We start from the raw sequence: 12,938 nt of genomic DNA, 5'->3' as shown, positions 1-12,938 counted from the left end.
TTCCATTGCCTGCTCCTCCATGTCTCGAAATGACCTCAGTACCTTGACACGCAACAGCTGGAGACATGCCTTTGAGAGAAGCCGTTGTCAGTGTGTTCTCTGACAAACCGGTTCGTCCACTATCTCACTACTCCCGTACAGCCTCAGTCACGCAGGTTGTTCCTACAAATATGTGAGCCGCAGATTTTTGAAAAGGGGACATTTTATTGTGAGTCAAGCGGGGACAACCGTTCACAGATCAATATAGCTAGTACAGTGTTTTTAAGTTATAAAGAATACCATGAAATCGTCTTATGTGTACAGTAGCCTATATAGGGAAACTATGTTAATGTCTGTTTAGAGTTCACGACTTGGATTATTTTCATTTTGCTGTGAAGATATTTGTGATGTCACTGTGCAGGTGAACTAACTATGCAGAAAGATATGTGTAAATGATAGTTATTGTGTAATTCTGTGCTTGGACTTTTCCAAAAAAAAACCATGTCAAATATAATAAACTGTAAGAGATGAGCAAACAGAAAATCACTACCCAGAATGTATGACACAATACTGACATCCAGTGGCGAACATTGACACCAATATGGTACTATTTCCTTGTATCTAGACAGGTGATATGTGACCGGGTCTGGCAAATAGGCCCTCATCTCGACCAGAGTAATTTTTCAGTTTTTTACAGATTATTAAAGTACAGAATGTAAGCTTTCATATAATTCAATTAGATTGGAAAATATTTGAAGGAGATATGACCATTTTAAAATGATTGTGCCGTTTTACCCAAAGCTGAGAAAATCCCCTTTGAATGTTCACAACATTTCAACACCTGAGCTGGCTAGCCTACTTTGACTTATAAATGTATACATTTAATTTGCCCAAATCAATAATCTGTTGGAATGAAAACCTTCTTCAACATTCAAACTGTGTTAATATGAAAAAAACGAAAATCACAAAAAAAAGAAAAATCAAGTTTATTTTAGATTTTCTGCCTTTTCATTATAGGCGAGATGAGGACCATTTTGCTAGACCTGGTCACATATGGTAAAGACAAAACGTGAATAAATGAGTGGAGAAACATGACGAATGCAGATGCTTCCATACATGTATGTATACTATATGAAAATGTAAGCAATTAAGATAGTAGCATGCACTGTAGCATGCCTTGAAATGATCGAGCAGGCTCACCTCTAATTTTGGATCCATGATAAAGTGACATGATGCATTTAGAAAAGCTCACATTCGATGACCGTGATGAATTAGTGCGATACAGTATGTACAGTACTAGGCCAGGGGTCGGCAACCTTTTTGACATGAAGTGCCATGTTTACATTTTCTTGATAATCAGTGTGCCTTTTCAATTATGTCACCCCATGAGAATGTAATATTTCCATCTGATTTGGATTGTCCATAGGCTGTACATAACCTTTTTATGTGGCCTATTTTCTTTCACACAGACTCAGAGCCCAAAGTTTGAGTGAATGTAGAATTATGTGCAGGGTGTAATTTATATATAGATGTGAGGGGACTTCATTTCACGGACTAAACTTTTTTGAATACTTCTTAATATTAAAATAAAAGATCTCTCTCACACGCTTACAGTTGGAGGCCATCGATATTGTCCTTTTCTTTTTGCTGAGGTTTGCGTGATCTGCGCAAAAGGACAGTTAACCCATTTTGGGCGGGAACCCCTTTTGGTGTTTTAAACATTGTTATAATTTAGCTATTGAAAAATAGCAGATCTACAAGCTCATAGCGCGCCACCGAGTGGCGCGCTACGAGCTTGTAGGTCTGCTATTTTTGAAAAATCGTGAAAATATTTATTTCAGAAAACTGGAGGATTTAGAAGGATTTTTTTTTTAATTTTGAGGTCAGGCCTAAATGGGTCAAATGATAAGGGACAATATCGGTGGCACCCAACTGTATGCCACGTGTGCCAGTGACCACCTGTGCCAATGTTGGCACCCGTGCCTGAGGTTGCCTACCCCTGTACTATAGGCTACGGAAAAAACAGGTGAATGAGAATGTCGACGCAGGACTGTTAGCAAGACAAGCCTGTCAACAACTACTGATCACAGAGAGGGATTTTAAACCATTTAGACCTGACATCGAAATTAAAAAAACGTCTTCAGAATCATGACAGTTTTCTGGAATACCTACAGTTGGGTGCCACCGATATTGTCCCTTATCATTTGACCCATTTAGGCCTGACCTCAAAATTAAAAAAAAATCCTTCTAAATCCTCCAGTTTTCTGAAATAAATATTTTCACGATTTTTCAAAAATAGCAGACCTACAGGCTCGTAGCGCGCCACTCGGTGGCGCGCTATGAGCTTGTAGATCTGCTATTTTTCAATAGCTAAATTATAACAATGTTTAAAACACCAAAAGGGGTTCCCGCCCAAAATGGGTTAACTGTCCTTTTGCGCAGATCACGCAAACCTCAGCAAAAAGAAAAGGACAATATCGATGGCCTCCAACTGTATGTTTCTGTATCAGTGGTTCTCAATATTTCATGTCAAGGACCCCAAAAATGATATGTAATTGGCCACCAACCCCCATCTGAAAAGATGTTGTTCCAGGGACTCCCCCAGAAGAAGCAAAGATATGAGTTAAAAACATTCGCTCTGAAAGAATATATATTCAAAGATGTGTGCCATATTTTCACGATAAAAACAAATAGCTAAAGTATAACATATAGTAATGTTTAAAACACCAAAAGGGGTTCCCGCCCAGAATGGGTTAAAAATAGGATTGCAGTGCATAGCCTACTGTAGATAGACCCCTCATTACAAAGACAAATGCACATTTTAGAGTACGGCGTTGCAAAACAAATTTTGCAACGCTCTATGGTTAACCATATACAGTTGGGTGCCACCGATATTGTCCCTTATCATTTGACCCATTTAGGCCTGACCTCAAAATTTTAAAAAATCCTTCTAAATCCTCCAGTTTTCTGAAATAAATATTTTCACGATTTTTCAAAAATAGCAGACCTACAAGCTCGTAGCGCGCCACTCGGTGGCGCGCTATGAGCTTGTAGATCTGCTATTTTTCAATAGCTAAATTATAACAATGTTTAAAACACCAAAAGGGGTTTTGCGCAGATCACGCAAACCTCAGCAAAAAGAAAAGGACAATATTGATGGCCTCCAACTGTATGTTTCTGTATCAGTGGTGCTCAATATCTCATGTCAAGGACCCCAAAAATTAATTGGCCACCAACCCCCATCTGAAAATATGTTGTTCCAGGGACTCCCCCAGAAGAAGCAAAGATATGAGTTAAAAAACATTCGCTCTGAAAGAATATATATTCAAAGATTTGTGCCATATTTTCACGATAAAAACAAATAGCTAAAGTATAACATATAGTAATGTTTAAAACACCAAAAGGGGTTCCCGCCCAGAATGGGTTAAAAATAGGATTGCAGTGCATAGCCTACTGTAGATAGACCCCTCATTACAAAGACAAATGCACATTTTAGAGTACGGCGTTGCAAAACAAATTTTGCAACGCTCTATGGTTAACCATATACAGTTGGGTGCCACCGATATTGTCCCTTATCATTTGACCCATTTAGGCCTGACCTCAAAATTTAAAAAAATCCTTCTAAATCCTCCAGTTTTCTGAAATAAATATTTTCACGATTTTTCAAAAATAGCAGATCTACAAGCTCATAGCGCGCCACCGAGTGGCGCGCTATGAGCTTGTAGATCTGCTATTTTTCAATAGCTAAATTATAACAATGTTTAAAACACCAAAAGGGGTTCCCGCCCAAAATGTGTTAACTGTCCTTTTGCGCAGATCACGCAAACCTCAGCAAAAAGAAAAGGACAATATCGATGGCCTCCAACTGTAGGCACTATGGTCTACACGCTAGTACAGAGATATGTGGCAAAATGGGATCTTGTCAGATGAGTCACCATATTCTCCGCAGGTGGAGTGCAACTGGGGCACACCAAGAGAACGATACAGGCCTGAATGTTGACACCTACAGTGTCAACATTCAGCTGTATATGCTAGTGGGGGTTATCCTGGTGGGAGTGGCCCCTTCCATGATGACGAATCCGTCCACAGGGCACCAGGTCCACAGCATCATGGAGTATGAAAAGGATGTGAAATGTTCTCATCATCATCATCATGTTCTATGGACCCGGCAGTACGCCAGATCTCAACTTAATTGCAACACCTGTTGTATGGGAGATGTTGGACTAATGTGCAATGCATTGCACCTCACCACCACCACCATCATCCAAACGAGGTAATATATTTTGTTAGAATGGCGTTCCATCCAGCAGAGTTCTAAAGATGTGTATACAATACACCAACACTGTTGGTAGCCAATGGTTTGCCCAACGCAACATAAAGACACTTTGTTGTTTTTTTCCTTTTCACCCGTCATACAAATGATGAAAACCCAATCATTCATGATACTTATCTGGTGTGGTGCCTTTCCTGTGTGAAAAGGCCAATCTTGTACATACCCATTCAGTTCGTCTAGTTGTTTTTCAACTAAATGAAGATCCGGCATCTACTACTGTAGAAGAAGAACATGCGAGCAGGGCCATTAGAGCTAGCACGTCTCTCTGTCAGCTGTCCATTTTAACACCACACAGTCCAGCTGAGATTCGCTGTGTAAATGGGTGTACTCAGACACTCTGCTCACTCATCTTAATGTTCTTCGCCGCTCCATTCACTCCCTATAGTCGCAGGCCGAAGCCATGGGAGAGAGTATGTTTTGCAATATCAACCCTCAACACCCTTGCCCCTAATGGCCTTAACATTGACAGCTGGGTAGAGCTTAACGTTTGCAAACCTTTTTTTCAAACCCATTCCCCTCTACCTGTGTCCTCCAGTGTTTACTGCAAATATAATTATTGTTGACTCTGTACAAAATATGGGTTCTATTTATGATATTGAAATGTATCTTTTATGGTCTATAATATAACAGACCCTCAGGTGCCCTACCAATTCGGCCTTCTCTCTTTCAGGAAAATTAATTAAATTAATTTATTTACCTTTCATAGTGTTTTGTCTTTGTATAACTAATATTTTCTGTCTCCCCAGCTTTTTCTAGATGATTTCTAATATTTATTAAATGTATTTAAATCTCTTAAATTAATATAAAAATGCTAGTGCAAATATTTAACCAATGACTTAAAAATGTATTTATTATTGCACATAGCTAAACAGTAAACACATCTTGTGCATTGAATGTTTATCTATTCTGGTTATATTTGTTATTTATGCATGGTTACTTGCCTCAAAATGGCTTCCCAATCACTAGATTGGTTTTTCCTGATGACGACCACACCCCCTATGGAGTCCACCAGTTGTTGCTCCCCTATACAGTAAGTGTGTGTTTGTCCTCTGGCTTGTTTATTCCCTGAAGAAGGCCAAAAGGTCGAAACGTTGGATTCTTCTCAATAATTATACAGCATCGTGGCTACGTGTGTGCGGCCTTTACTCATTTTTACTTATTTACTGCCTTAGGCCAGCACCTGTTTTGCACTCCGTCTGTGTGTCTGTGTGTGTCCGTCCGGCCGTTACCAGCTAATCTCCGGCACTGTTAACCCGGTCGATGCCACATTTTGCACACACACTCCCTGGACGCCAACAATGAACCTCTGCCCCAAATTTTCCAGAACAGCCTGTTATAGCGCCACCAAGAGGCTGACTTTTGAAAAACACACTTTTGGATATTACTCCTCCAGATTCTGTCCAAAAATCCCGTAAATCGTTACACACCATCTCTATAGTCATGTGTTCAAGACGGATCTGTCCGATATTTCACATTCCATACGAATTGGCTAATATTGGCTTTCAAAGTTTGCAGGACTGGCCCATTTTGAACAAAAAGCCTCAAATCATGAACGCAGCGTGGAATTTACGTGAAATCTTTCAAGGACTTACCTACTAGGCTGAGGAATATATGAACGGAACGGCTGTGTGCCAGTCCTTTCTATTTACACTAGTTGGGGTGCGATCGGGTTGGGAATACATACCACCCTTTTCACATTGGCCTGTTATAGTGCCACCAACAGGTGGATTTTTGCAAAACACATTTTTGGAACAAAATGCCTCAAATCATGAACAGAGCATGCAATTTACATGACATTTTTCAGACTTTCCTACTATGCTGAGGAATATATACCACCCTTTTCACATTGGACTGTTATAGCGCCACCAACAGGTGGATTTGTGCAAAACACATTTTTGGAACAAAATGCCTCAAGTCATCCAATTGCCATCCAAGACGTAAGAAGAAATGGCACCCTTTTCACATTGGCCTATTACAGCGCCACCAGGAGGCCACAACCTGACCTGTCCTGGTGCAGACCTGTGCCCGAGGGGCACTTTATCTAGTTGATGGTTCTGTGCTAATCAGGGCTCCAGACTAAGGGGGTCCCGACTCCCTACGTCCCAGGGACTATTTGGGACTTAAATTGATCTCAGCCGGGACGGTTTCTGGATTGGAGGAGTTTTTGCACTGAAAATGTGCATCTTGTGCGCACCTACGGGCAGCATAAATGTCGCAGCAGAACATTTTTATAAAACAAGAAATAAATAAAATAAAAGGAGAGAGAAGAACAACAGACAGAGACGGACCATTCAAGCAGGCTCAGCGCTCCCTGCAGCACAAGGAGATGTACAACTTTCATATTGACAACAGCCAAAAGTTAATATATGTAAGGATTAAGGAAACTGTCGCAAATTAATACTGTACATGAAACAGTGGCTCTCAACAGCCTGTGGACGGTGGATGGAACAATGTGGTGTGGATGCATCCTGCTATTGGTAAGATAATTAAGATCCATAAAAAGATATCACACACCTTACCTAACACCGGAGGTGTTAACCCATTCAGGCCTGACGTCGAAATTTAAAAAAAAAACAAGTTTTCTAAATCATGACAATTTTCTGAAAGATTTGAGGCACATTTTAACGATTTTTAAAAAATAGCAGACCTACAAGTTCATAGCGCGCCACTCGGTGGCGCGCTATGAGCTTGTAGATCTGCTATTTTCCAATAGCTAAATTATAACATAATGTTTAAAACACCAAAAGGGGTTCCCGCCCACCCCACAATTACAACTTCGACCCGCAAGTGAGAAGACCACAGTGGGCAAGTTGAGGGCTGTGCATTGATCGAAGTTGATTGAAGTTGTCAGTGCCACACACGCAGACGTGTGCATACGAAAGCTTTTATAATTACCTAAAATATTCTGTATTGTGACTGTGCTTCTACTGAAATGTTAACTTAGAAAACATGGATTTATATTTTTATTCAGATTTTCATTACTTTGCACATATTCAGAAATACAACGGGCGACCCCTCCAAAATGTTACCCCTCTGGGGCTGATCTAAAGATTGAGTTGTAATTGAGTAATGAGTAAGACTGTAAAAAATTCACACACATGTATTGTTCTGGAGTTCAGTCATCCGACATGCTGGACGATGGTTGTGCTCTAGAGATCTCTATTAAATTGAACTGAATGCCTCATCGCATCTTGTCCTCACCTTATATTTTAGTCTAAGTGTTATTGTGTTAGTATAATTTCCACAACAGGGCACATAATATATTGTCTACAATGTAGACAATACTCTACATCAGGGCTTCTCAACCCGTGGGTCGCGACCCCTCGGGGGGTCGCCAAATTATTTTAGGGGGTCCCCAAATTATTTTCAAAAAATATATATATATATTTTCACGATTTTTCTAAAATAGCAGACCTACAAGCTCGTAGCGCGCCACTCGGTGGCGCGCTATGAGCTTGTAGATCTGCTATTTTTCAATAGCTAAATTATAACAATGCTTAAAACACCAAAAGGGGTTCCCGCCCAAAATGGTTTAAGGTTATTGTAGCAGTCAATTTATATTGGGGGTCGGGAGGGGGCGGGGCGGGGCGGGGGTCCCGAGACATTGCCAAAGCATTTCCGGGCAAAAACGTTGAGAACCCCTGCTCTACATGATGGGAGGGAGGGCGAAAGACAGTGACAGAGAGAGGGAGAATGGGACGGAAAATAGTAGAGAGGGATATTGGGAATATTTAGTTTAGAGAAAGGACATAATGTTTTCACCACATTCAATATGATAATGAGTTTCTTATTCTGGTTAAAATAGAGAGAGATTCTAAAAAAAAACATGTTTGGTGGAGTTGTATATGATATACCAGTTATACCTCTCATTCTTCCACTCATGCCTCTAACCCGAAGGAAAACAACTAGCAATTTGAACAAAATGACCAGGGTTTTAGCAATATCCCTCAACCGCAACTCCTGATGCCGTTATTTGGACAGTGTTGTAATATGCATGAGGCTTAACCCATGTCCCAGTACAGTACAGTACAGTACAGTACAGTACAGTACAGTACAGTACAGTACAGTACAGTACAGTACAGTACAGTACAGTACAGTACAGTACAGTACAGACCTAAAGTCTGGATGGTAACGTATACTTAAGTACTTAACCCATTCTGGGCGGGAACCCCTTTTGGTGTTTTAAGCATTATGTTATACTTTAGCTATTGATAAATAGCAGATCTACAAGCTCATAGCGCGCCACTTGTAGGTCTGCTATTTTTGAAAAATCTTGAAAATGTGCCTCAAGTCTTTGAATATACATATATTCATTCAGAGTTTCAGTTTTTAACTCAAATCTTTGCTTCTGGGGAGGTCCCTGGAACAACATATTTTCAGATGGGGGGTTGGGGGCATATTACATATAATTGTTGGGGTCCTTGACATGAAATATTGAGAACCACTGATATAGAAACATGAGGTCTTTAAAAAAAAATACATTTTTTAAAATGTCGACGTCAGGCCTAAATGGGTTAAGTACAGAATCTGTACTTAAGTACATTTATTCAGTTACTGTCCACCTCTGCCTACCTACAGTATAGTATACTTCAATTACCAAGTTTGTACTAGTACACATGTAAAAGAGTGGGTAGAAGTATTTCCGTGCAGCTACTCGTATATACGCTGCCCAAGGTTAGAGGAGAGTTATTAGTATCGCAACAACAGAAGATTGCTCATAACAACCACAACACTGTGTGTGTGCAATTAATCCATTTTGGGCGGGAACCCCTTTTGGTGTTTTAAACATTATGTTATAATTTAGCTATTGAAAAATAGCTTGTAGGTCTGCTATTTTTGAAAAATCGTTAAAATGTGGCGCAAATCATTGAATATATATTTCAGAGCGAAATTTTTAAACTAAAATCTTTGCTTCTGGGGGGTCCCTGGAACTACATATTTTGAGATGGGGGTCCGTGGCCCAATAGAGATAATTCTGGGGGTCCTTGACATGAAAAAGGTTGAGCACCACTGACATAGAAACATGGGTTTTTCAGAAAAAAGTTAGGATTTAGAAGCCTTTTTTTTTATCGACCTCAGTCCAAAATGGCTTAACACAGCATATGGTCATCTTTGTGAAAACGGATCCCTCAGGACGCCAGCAATTTGAGACAGACTGAGGCGGAACACTTTATAGTGTCGTTCAGGACACACCAAGGCCATGTGAGCCGATATCCGTTTAGAGAACAATCTGGCGGCGTTCTCTCTTGTGCTACAGCATGTCTGGCTCAGCTGGCACTTGGCCAGAAGGATGGGTTTCATTCCTGCTCCATTCTAACTCTTATATGTCTGTAACTTTAACCGTGGTATTAGCCAGGATCTCTAATTGTCTCCACCAGGCCGAAGGCATGGGGAGAGAGTATGTTTTGCACTCCGTCCGTCCGTCCGTCCGTCCGTCCGTCCGTCCGTCCGTCCGTCCGTCCGTCCTTCCGTCTGTGAACAGCTAATCTCCGGCACCGTTAACCCGGTCGATGCCACATTTTGCACACACACTCCCTGGATGCCGACGATGAAGAACCTCTGCCCCAAAATTTCGAGAACGGCTTGTTATAGCGCCACCAGGAGGCCGCTTTGTGCAAAACAAGTTTTTGGACAGTACACCTACAGATTTTGTCCAAACATCACGCAGTCTCTCTAGAGCCATTCAACGAAACAGGTCTTTCAGATTTCTCAGACTCCATCCTGATTGGCTAAGATTGGCTTCCAAAGTTCGCAGGAGTGCTCAGTTTCTAACAAAATGCTGCAAATCATGAACACATTGTGTGACTTCCGTGAAATTGTGCACACACATTCCCACTAGGCCGAGGAAGAAATGCCACATGAACATTTTCAACTCAGCCTCAAGGTGGCGCTATAACTGGCCGAAAAGTGTTTTACCTCTAACTGCACGGATCTGTGGATAACTTTGTATGCCAACTCTTGTATGCCAAGGAAAAACCTTTGCCTGGAATTTTTCACATCTGCTCTTTATAGCGCCACCAGGAGGCCGACCTATGTAAAACACATTTTCTAATATTACTCCTTCAGATTTTATCCAAATTTCACGCAAATCGGTACACATGCTCTTCATAGTCATCTGATCAACACGGGTTTGTTTGATTTCTCATAATCCACCGTCATTGGCTACGATTGGCTTCTAAACCTTTCAGGAGTAGCCCGCTTTGTACCCGTTTTGTACAAATCGCCACAACTACTCAACGCAGCGTCCGATTGTGGTGAAACTGTCCATGCATATTCCCACTAGGCTTTGGAAGAAATGCCACTTGACAGTTTTCAAATCAGCCTCATGGTGGCGCTACAACAGGCCAAGCCGCGTCTCACACACACGTTTATATTGCTCCTAAACATTTTGCCAAACATCACACACACACTCCTATCCTCCTGGTGGAGACCTGTGCCCAGAAGGGCACTTTTTCTAGTTTTCTCTGTTTTTGCAACCACCCTCCACCTCCACCTCTCTACGTCGTCCTCAGACGAGCCCTCCATCGGCGTCTCCAGCTTAGAGTATATATGAATAGAGACGGCACCCCGGAGGAAACCCTGAGGCGCAATGGACATAGTGGCCGAATTTGGTATTGCAGCGTGGGCCAAACTCATGAACGCGCTGGTCCGTTGACTATCATTGCGCACGTTCATGATGACACGTGAACACGGTTTCAGTGCAATGGCAGCGCGTTCATGAGTTTGGCCCAATCAATCCCAGAATGCACTCTGTTCCTACAAGGAAGGATGAGTGAAATCGCCTCATGCGCTTCTGAGCAACTTAATGCAAGTGGATGGGAGGAGAACTCGGGTGACGTCTCTATTCATATATACTCTAAGGTCTCCAGTCATCTCCATACATCTGGCCAGCTCCTTTGTGCTTTCCGCACCGGTATCTTTCTTTAGTACGTCCACGTAGGTCGGTGTGGGACGTCCTCTCGATCGATGCCCGTGTGTTGGTTCCCACCACAGTACTAGCTTTTTGGCCGGGAGTTCTTGGTGTGGGTGGCAGTGGCCAGCTATAGTCTCATCCTCCTTACTGCTATCTTCTCTGTTACTCTGTTACTCTGATCTTCTCCATGTTTGTATAAGAAGAACTATGGATGAACTATGACGAGTCACTCACTGTGGTGTTAGATATAATATGACTATGAGCATAGCAGTGGCGGCCATTTTTTGAGGGGCACTATAGCCCCGCCTAGATCTTTGTCCTAAACAAACAATTCCGATTGACAATGAATGGAGAATTTTACGTCAGTGTCTGAGCAAATAGGCATATAGTGTCTATTTTACATCATGATGATGTATGACGATAAGAGCGCCCCTAACTTCACATGCGTGTGATTTTTTAGTTCCACAAGTAAGCCTTGCCGACCGAGCCATGACTAAAACCAAGACGAAAAATGTTCGTCGACTACCTTTTTTCACAGAGGAAAACTAAATGGAAACTAAATGAAAACTAAGCTGTGATGACTAAAACTAAGACTAAAATGTTAGGAAGGGACTAGTGGACACGAGATCCAGTATAAGTCATTATATAATTAGTTGCATGGGCTGAAAATAGCCGATCTACAAGCTCACAACGCATCGCGCTGTGACGCATTGTGGGCTTGTAGATCGGCTATATTCAGCAAGTGAAAAAAACAGTCATTACGATGGCATCAAGGCCCGCCAAAACACATTTTGTTCGACTAAATCAACTGTAGATTTAGTCGGAAAAAAACGTAGTCGACTAAAACTAGACTACCACTATAAACATTCCAGGTGCTTGACTAAAATGTGACTAAAACTAAATGAAAACTTTTCAAGAGACTATGACTAAAACTAAAATCCAAATGTACTGCCAAAAACAACACTAGCAGGAGTACACCACCCTGGACATGACGCTATAGTACAGTATGTCACAGGGACTTACCCCCCAATCCAACCCTTGGTGCTGAGTGACAAGCCCATAGAGCGCCGCAGTCCCGCCCACTACCATGGCCCAGGAAATGAATCCCAATGCATTTTTCCCATAGACATTTCAAAAAGTATAACATGCATATTAAAATTTGTTTTTAATACTTATTATCATATTGTATATGTCCCTCAAGCTTATTTCTAATGGTTTAAGCCTCAATCACCACTCTGATATAATCAGTATATGACATTTATTTTTGTACTTCTGAAGCTGTTTTAGTTGCAGTACCACTATGTCCTCAATTGCGCCCCCGGTGTCATGCAAATGAGTATGCAAATTATTTTCCTCGCCACACCCTCATCCCAGGTACTCCCCTCCCACACCTTTGACTCATTATAATATTTCTCCCTGGCAACGGCACAGCAGCAGCAGTGATTGGCGAAGCTTCTTTACTTGTAGCCTCGGTCCCAGGCTCACTTATCTGCGCTTTACTTGTACCTTTCCACTGCTGGTGAGCTGGTCGACGTATTTTTTTGTTTTTCGCCCAACTTTGTTTACTCTTTCCAACAATGGCGGTAAATCCATTTTCATTCGACCTACTATCGGACTCTGAGAAGGATTTATTGGATTATCCATTTTTATTCGACCGACAATCGGACTCTGAACGGGATTTATTGGATTCCTCCGACGATGAAGCTGTTGTTC

This window comes from Electrona antarctica, assembly GCF_951216825.1.
Source record: "Electrona antarctica genome assembly, chromosome: 1".
NCBI classification, from domain to species: Eukaryota; Metazoa; Chordata; class Actinopteri; order Myctophiformes; family Myctophidae; genus Electrona; species Electrona antarctica.
This window is presented reverse-complemented; position numbering follows the sequence as displayed.